Raw genomic sequence first — 8,739 nt, forward strand, 5'->3', positions numbered from 1 at the left:
AGATGATGAAAATCTCGATAAGAGTAAAATCGTCACATAAGGTTAAATTCAAATGAGTAAAATCATATTGACAACCAAATTATTAAAACGAGAGTAAGTCATATGATTCAATTCACAAGGTTAAAACCAACGAGTACAATCATAATGACGATTAAATTCTCAAAGCGAGAGTAAGTCATATGATTAAATTCATAAGGTTAAAAACTGATGAGTACAATCATAATGATGAATTAAATTCTCAAAGCGAGAGTAAGTCATATGATTAAATTCATAAGGTTAAAAACCGACAAGTACAATCATAATGACGATTAGATTCTCAAAGCAAGAGTAAGTCATATGATTAAATCCATAAGGTTAAAAACTAACGAGTACAATCATAATGACGATTAAATTCTCAAAGCAAGAGTAAGTCATATGATTAAATTCATAAGGTTAAAAACCGACGAGTACAATCATAATGACGAATGAAATTCTCAAAGCGAGAGTAAGTCACATGATTAAATATGCATGGTTAAAAATTGACAAGTACGATCACAATGACGATCAAATTCTCAAAGCAAGAGTAAGTCATATGATTAAACTCACAAGGTTAAAAACCAATAGGTAAAATCATGTTGATGATAAAATTCTCATCACGAAAGTAAAAGCCACGTGAGTAAACCCACAAGGTTAAAATCAATGAGAAAAATCACATCGACAACAAAAAATTCTCAACACGAGAGTAAGTCATGTGATCAAACTCATAAGATTAAAACCTTTGAACAAAATCATATAAACGGCCCAATTCTCAAAATAAGAATAAAGTTGTATGATTAAAGTCACAAGTATAAAAACCGAAGGCATAACCGTTTCAACAAAATTCTTAAAGAAGCAGGCAAGATCAACAATATCAACAAATCAAAAGTTCTACCTAATTATCAAGATTAGCAAGAAATATGTGATATAAATGGCATTCAAAAATAGGAGTCTTCATCAAAATAGGTGTAAACTATCAATATTCCTATAGTCGTCCAAAAGGTCAATGCAAGAATAAGGGGTAACTGGTGAGTACTAAAATTACAAGCTCGTCTATGCAATAGACGAGTATTAAATCTTTATCATCATCATCATTATCTATATATATATATAGTCGAAAGCTCTGATTTTTGGTTGACATTTTCACAATTTTACACATTACCATTTTTTTAAAAAAATTAAATCTGATTTATTTCTTTCTATTAAAATTAATAAACTAATTAAAAAACCTCTCTTTCTTCCCCAAAAGCAAACCCGAGATTTAATCCAAAAAAAAAAAAAAAAGCAAACCCAATCATAAAAATCTAAATCAAACCTCTCTCAAACGCAGACCCAAGCACTACCATGGAGAAATTATAGAGTCCTCTGGTGGACAAGTGACGTGGTCCACCATTCCACTAAAAGACTCCCACTTGTTTAAAATTGCTGAGTCAGTAATCAGTTTCTATTTTAAAAAAATTTCTAACTCAGCAATTTTAAACAGGTGAGAGTCTTTTAGTGAAATAGTGGACCACGTCACTTGTCCACCATGAGGACCTTATAATTTCTCCACTACCATAGGTGCCTCTCTCTCAAACGTAGACCCAAGCTCGACCATGGGTGCCAACGTTTTAAATCTTCAACCCAGCCCCCATATCAGATCATTCTCTCTAGGTATTTCTCAATTAATCTATGACTAATTTCTTTTCCTATTGTCTTCAATTAGGTTTTCTATCAATTTAGGAATTTCAATTCCTAACCCTTTTTTCATCGTTGGAACTACCATCAGTAAAGTTTTTTTTTTCTTCTTTCTTAGATCTAGGTATGAGAAATTTGGTTGGAATGAGTTTTATTTAGGTATTTGGATTACATTAGGTTCTGATTTTGTCTTTCTCAATTTAATTTACAATAAGCCTATTAAATTATATTTGCTTTTGTTATGTTTTATATATTGCTATAATTGAAATTTTTTTTTTTTTTTTTTTTGGGTTTTCATTAAAACACTGATTACAAGTTTCTCAATATAAAAAACTAACCGATTCGGAATTCTAATATGTGACTATTTTTATTCAATATTTTTAGTAATGGGTTTGTTTTGAATTTGTCTTTTGGATTTAAATCTTTCAATTTCTTTCTCTGCAATCTATAGCCTCTAATATCGTTAAAGCAGAGGTAGAGGTATTAATTTCTTTTCCTAATATTCTCTTCATTTATGGTTTGTTGTCAATTTAGGAATTTCGACTCATAACCCTTTTCCTCTCTTATCTATTGAAATCAGGGGAAACACCCACCAAATGAAATCCTACATGTGTTTTAATGTTTAGTAATCCTTTAAACTTAATCATTTCACTTTAATTGTCGAGTTTTGTTTTCCCTCTTACCTGCTATGTTATTTATAAGGGGTATTGAAATTGTTGGATTTTGAAATCTAAAAGTATAATGTTCTTTATACAAAATAAAATGTTCAATGTTAAATATTGTATTTGAAAGTAAAATGCTCTCTAACTCATAGAACCTAACCTCCATCAAAGCTCCGCTGACTGCAATGCTAAATAGAAAACGTTTTTGGATGAAGTACAGTTTGTCTTCTTTTCTTGGTTTGTTTGGAATTAAATTTTTTGTAGTCTTAAGTCTAAGATAACCTAGATTTGTGTGTGTGTGTGTGGGAATTACAAACTTTTTTAGTCAAAGATACATATATTTATTGAAGTTAGTACAATCTCTAGTTACAGCTATAACTCCTATGTTGTTGGTAGTAAACTTTGGACTGTTTTCAATTAACTAATAGAACATTAACAAATACGTTATTTGTGCTGGATGAGATGTATACATATTGATTATGATTTTCATGTTGTAGAATGATTAATAGATTTGAAAAAGACCAAAAAAAAAAAAAAGATGCGTAGGAGCCACTGAATGGAGGGAAAATCCTTAAATTTTCTTCAAATATTGCTGTATTTGGATGATTTAAAAGTTATATAGGCATGGCTTTATGCATAAATTTGTGGTGTTTCTTTTGTTGCTTTTATGTGTTTGACCTTTGAGTTTTTTGAGTAAATGATCTATTGGTTTTTTCTCCTGTGTATGTGTGTTTTTTGATGTGCTATATGTGTGCCGATCTTTGGTATTATTCAATTCTAAGATACAGACGTTGCATTGTGTTAATCCTATAGAAGTCTAACACTAATTATCTTGAATGCCATTTGATTTTCTGGCACATGTTTGTCTATTGGTTTAATATTTTCATATTTAAGCTTCATTGAGAGATGATGTCTTTAGGAATGTCTTAGAAATTCCTATCCAAATGTATCTTTTTTGAGTGAGTTATTTTCTTAAAACGATGCTTGGTCCTAAATCAGTTATATATATATATATATTCATGATTATTGATATGCAGATTATTTACAAATAGAATATGCTTTTAATGGATTTCTTCCTGTTATCTGTTATTATTTTTTCAATATGCCTAGATAGCAAAGAGTAGATGAGAGAATCAAAAGTGTGTCCAACAAAGGTTACTAGAAGATCTAGGAAGTAAAACTCATTCCAAGTTCACTGTATTGGACAAGGGAACTAAAATCTGTTCTAATTTGAAAGAGATTAGTGACTCAAATATATTGGCACCACACCAAATCCAAGATAAGGTTCTAAAGGATGGCTAGAAGAAGAACGAGAAGACTATATCTAGGTAATACTAACCATTATGCTTGCATCTGAATTGGTTATGAATAAATCGAAAATCATATTCTACAAGTTTTGTAAGAAAATATTGTGGATATGAATGAGTTTCGTAGTGGAGATAGTATTGAAGAGCCTCCTAACTCTCAAAATCTGACAACAATCCTACAGGTTTTGCTTTATCTTCAAGTTCTGCTTTATTTTGCTATTTAGATTTTTTTTAGCATATCCAATTTAGCTTAGCTTAGTCATTTGTTTGGCTGAATAATTATTTGGCTACCTAAAATGCCAACCTTCTTTGTCTCCACTCAGGCCCCTTCTTTTTTTTTTTCCAAACCTTCTGCCTCTTCTGTACAAGTTCATGTCTTTTTCATAAATTTTATTCAGTTTTAGTTTCTGTTTCAGTTTTAATTTAATAATTGTTGTCAATTGGGTTTTAGTTTAAGTAATACTGATATCTGAAGTCAATTTGGATTTTAAGAGTGCCATATGCACCCACAAATTTGTAAACTTGATTGCTTTTGTCTTTCTTTTCTCTAATTTAGATATGTCTCTCAACACTGCTAAAGCACTTCTCAAGATCCCTAAAAATCAATTTTTTTTGCCAATTCCTGTGAATTACATTTGGGTCTTAAAAAAAAAGTTTTTATCTTTTTAAGCCTTGGTATTGAATTTGGGTTGTGAGTTTTGTATCATAGTTGTTTTTATGGGTTAGCATGCAAAGCCAAGATTAGCACCATTAAATAGGGATAATGTACCATTGTCGAGGCTTTGCTACTGGATCCTATTCTGCTTTGCAGAGGGTCAGGCATTTGAAGTTGAATTTAATTTAGCGCAAGGGCATAGTGTTTACCCACCAAAAACGTAAACATACTTTCAAACCATTAAATATTGAACCATCACTAGCTTTTATTCTGTTGTTCTGTTGGGAAATTTTAATACATAGAACATTTATAAATATACTAAAAGTTGAACATTTATATGTCTGCAAATTACATTTACAAATATGCAGAGACAGTAAAGTGTGCAACTGAACCAGTTATCCACAGCCTTCACTTGCAATGTTGAGGCTGTATTACTTGAAATAGAGATCAAGTCTATTGATTAAATAAAGAAGTAGAAGCAAAGCAGAAGAAGGCATAGCCATCGGTTTCCATTTTCAAACTTTAAAAAGCTACTTTATTTTTTACTAAAAGAACCCTTACTTTATCTTATTTCTAACATCTTTTTACTAATTCTGCTATATGATTTTTCATGAATAGAAGGCAATAGAACAACTTAATTTGCACTCTTCTCAAAAAAAAAAAAAAATTATATACACAATCTGTTTGATAAAATTCCTGAATGATATTTTGTTTGATTCTAGAATTCTTATATATGGAGAGTTGTCAGTTGGAAGGGAAATAAGGAGGGTGGTCTTGGTAGGAGTAAAGTAATGCTCCCCGATGAAATGCTGATGGAGGTTGAGACATTTCTTACAACTCAGGTACTACCATTTATTTATTTTTTGGATTTTTAATTATGGCCCTTGATTGATGACTGAAGTATTTTGTTTCTTTTAGAAGCACACAAACTCTTCAAGTAATTTTTTAAAACAAAAAATTACGATTTGTTTTTGTATTAATGTTATTATTTTGTGGGAGTGCTTCAGATCTTCTATGTTTGGATTGGTTTTCAAAATTTGAAAATATAGGTTGTCTCAAGAAAAACTTTGACCAATCTCACCATATTTTGATTGATTTTTAGAAAATTGGAAGGCCATAAAAACTTTAACCAATCTCAACTGAATGCATGAGAATGCTTCAGATCTTCCTTATTCTCCTGAAAAGATGATACACATGGACATATATTGACTTTGAAATTGTTGGCCAAGATTCAAGGCCAGATTGTTGGATGAACTAATCACCAATTTTCATGTACATGGTATCAGATAGAGCAATTTGCTCTAACAAATTCAATTATCTCTGTACTCTTAAGAGTGCTAAAGTTAAAGCTTGATGAACAATAAGAGGACAATGGAGTTCTAAGTTGTTTGTAATTATTGTAATGTTAATGAGAAATTCATCTTTTGTGATTGTATGTTTGTTGTTGAGGACTTGAAGCAATCAGATGGGATTATATATTTATGGTTAGGATAGTCCTTATTCATAAGACACTACAATCCTTTGGTTAATATACTCCAAATTAAGTTCCAAACTATGACTAACGTACTTTTGCAGAAATTGGTATAATGTACAAATGTGTTCCTATTTATTATTAATTTATTCACATATATGCCTCAAAGTTGGACATTGATATTAATTTTGCTGCTTCATACAGGTACTCAAAACAGTGTCTACTATGTTGATAACTTTGAAGTTGAGGACAGGATATCAAATGCTCTGATTTAATGTTCAAAGGTCTTTTGAATTTTCACAAGATAATAAATCTTTTTAGTACTTAGAATGCCCTTTAGAGAAGGTAATTCTTTCATTCCTTTGACATAGAGCTTCTATAAAGATGTGGATGATCTTAACACTTTCAATACTATCAAGTTTGCAACACAGTAGTTTACCAAGTAATATTTCTACAATAATTTGATGTTTTTTTAGCTCTTAAGATTTAAATTTTAAGAGTAGACTGGCAAAATCTTTTGAAAACATCATAACTCTTTCACATGTTTCTCTTTTTTATTTTAGTGACTACAGCAGCCAAAATTGGATCAATATTTTAACTTGCTGTCTCCTTTAAGACCTTGGCAAACATAGATCATATGTTAGTGATTTATAATCAATATTTTGGTCTCTTTTGTAGCAAAACCATGATGTCTTCTAGGAATCAATTTCGTTAAATTATTGGTAGGTTATTCTACTAGAGTTCAAATTACCACTCAAAAGGCCTAATTTTTTTTTTTTTAATATACTTTCAGGTTGTTAATGCTGACCTTCACAATAAGGTCTGCTCATGATTTGTATGTTCTAAATTGCAGAGGATGATGAAGCCTTTAATGTACTATACTATATTGCTTTATTTTAGTAAACTGTCAAAACAAAATAACACTTAACTTATATTTCTCTCTCTCTCTTAGCTTTCAAGCCATTGTTGATAAGCAACTTCTATTCCTAACAATGTCACTCTCTCTTTTATGATTCTTGATATTTAAGTTGTCCAAAGCCATGCCTCCCAATTTATGAGATTGCTAATTAAGAGGAAAACAACTCTTTGCATGAGGGTAATATTGGTCAAGTTGTTGGCTATTGAAATTCTTAATAAAAGAAGGCGGCTTGGGATTTGAAAAAGTTTTTCAAATTGGTTTACAGTGAGTGAATAGTTTTGTATTATTGAAATAATTTGATTGTCTATTTAATTGTAGATTTTTTTTCCTGTATGTTTGTTTAATGATCTATATTTTTCCCTTATGTATCATATAATATTATATATTGTGGTACATGTTATATACTCAATAGTTTTCTCGTGCATTGCACGGGTTAGTGATTAGTTAGAATAAGGCTCTTTCATGTTCAATTTTTATGCTACCAAAAATAACTCTATAAAATATTTGAAAGTGACTTAATAAAATGCAAAGTAACGAGTATATAAAAGTAAATTTCATACTTGAAAACCCACGACACAATAATATGGGAAGCACATGCAAAGATTTATTTCAATTTCCTTTTATTTCTTTTAAGCCATTAGTTGTATTTTTATTTTTGAGCAAGACTTAGGTACAGTACTTAGGTGTTGTTCCTTAGGTTCCCCTTTTAAGATTCTGCTATACGGATTTTTTCTCATGGGATAGAAGTGTATTTTTTAGTTAAGTAGCCACATGGCTGAATCTTAAGAGAAGAACTTAAGGAATAACACCTAAGGTACTATACCTAAGTTTTGTCCTTTTATTTTAGCCCTAGTATTTAATAATAGGGTATTTTGTAATAAGTCATTAGAATTTCCTATGAAAGAAAAACTTTACGATGAATATTTGTCAATACTTTAGGACAAAAATCCCTACCCAAATCACATTATAGTAATTTTCAAGATCAAAACATAAGGCGATGGAGCAACACATTAATTGCACCATTTAAAGAAAATAGAATGAATGTTCTAAGCCCACTCCAAAGTAGTCTACCATGGAGCCAACCTCAAAAGATATAATGAAAGTTGTTCAACACTAAAGGTATATTTGGTAACTGTTTTTTCTCCTTATTTTTTGTTTTCAAAAACAATTTTCTATTTTTGAGACTAAAAAACTTGTTTGGTAATCCAAAATGGACAGAAAACAAAAACTATTCTCAAAACTCAATTTGTGAATGAAACTGAAAACATGCAAAAGGCAGTTTTCAGTTTCTAGTTTTTAGTTTCCGTTACATGCTTCCTCTCCCTCATGTGAGGGAGAGGAAGCATGCAACGGAACCAGGGTAGATTTTCTCCTATCATAAAGCCTACAGAACAATCCTTTATACTAATCGAGTAATACTAGGAACACATAAAGTCTCATAACTTTTGCCACAACTCACCAAGTGGTGAGTTGTGAGTGGTGGAGGTGTGGACCCACCATTTTACATCCACCATTCAGAACTTATCACGTGACGAATTTTGGCAAAAGTTATGGGACTTTATGTGTCCATAGCATTTTCCCTCTATACTCAATGTAGGGCAGACTTGACAAGAGAGTAAAACATTATAGGGTGCAAATGACATGAAAATAGCATTTAATGAGTGTACTTCTGATCAGCCCTTTATGGAGCATGAGGTTAGACCATTTAAAGAAGTGGACTAGACTAATACAATGGTGCTTTTTGTAGCTCAAGAAAAGATTGTCTCATTTGCAACCCTAATTCCACACTTTGATTTTGTAATTCTAAATGGATTTAATGATGTGATGGAATACAAGGCTTTTTTTGTTCTAGTGTTCACCAAAGTGATTGAAGAATTGGTGCTAGTATCTTGTATCAGAATTCTAATCTTTACCCACTTCAAAACTCAAGGTCACAATGTCAAGCATTCTCCAACTAAGGGAGAATGATGTAGGAAGGGCAAACAAAGATTTATTTTACCTTTGTCTTATTTCCTTTTAGCCATCAATTGTAT

The 8,739-nt window shown here is 31.0% G+C and overlaps 1 long non-coding RNA gene across 2 annotated transcripts; it reads left to right on the forward strand.

Annotated features, from left to right (window-relative positions):
• Window positions 1-1,499: 1,499 nt before the first annotated feature.
• Window positions 1,500-6,858, forward strand: LOC115958386. Of its 2 annotated transcripts, none has more exons than XR_004084517.1 (5): window positions 1,500-1,668; window positions 3,465-3,843; window positions 5,039-5,158; window positions 5,992-6,132; window positions 6,581-6,858. It is a non-coding gene; the product is annotated as an uncharacterized LOC115958386 (long non-coding RNA). The 2 variants fall into 2 exon arrangements; XR_004084516.1 differs by having other exon boundaries at window positions 1,506-1,668; window positions 3,465-3,682.
• Window positions 6,859-8,739: the final 1,881 nt, after the last annotated feature.

The sequence above is a fragment of the Quercus lobata genome, chromosome 8 (genome assembly GCF_001633185.2).
Source record: "Quercus lobata isolate SW786 chromosome 8, ValleyOak3.0 Primary Assembly, whole genome shotgun sequence".
Taxonomy (NCBI): Eukaryota; Viridiplantae; Streptophyta; class Magnoliopsida; order Fagales; family Fagaceae; genus Quercus; species Quercus lobata.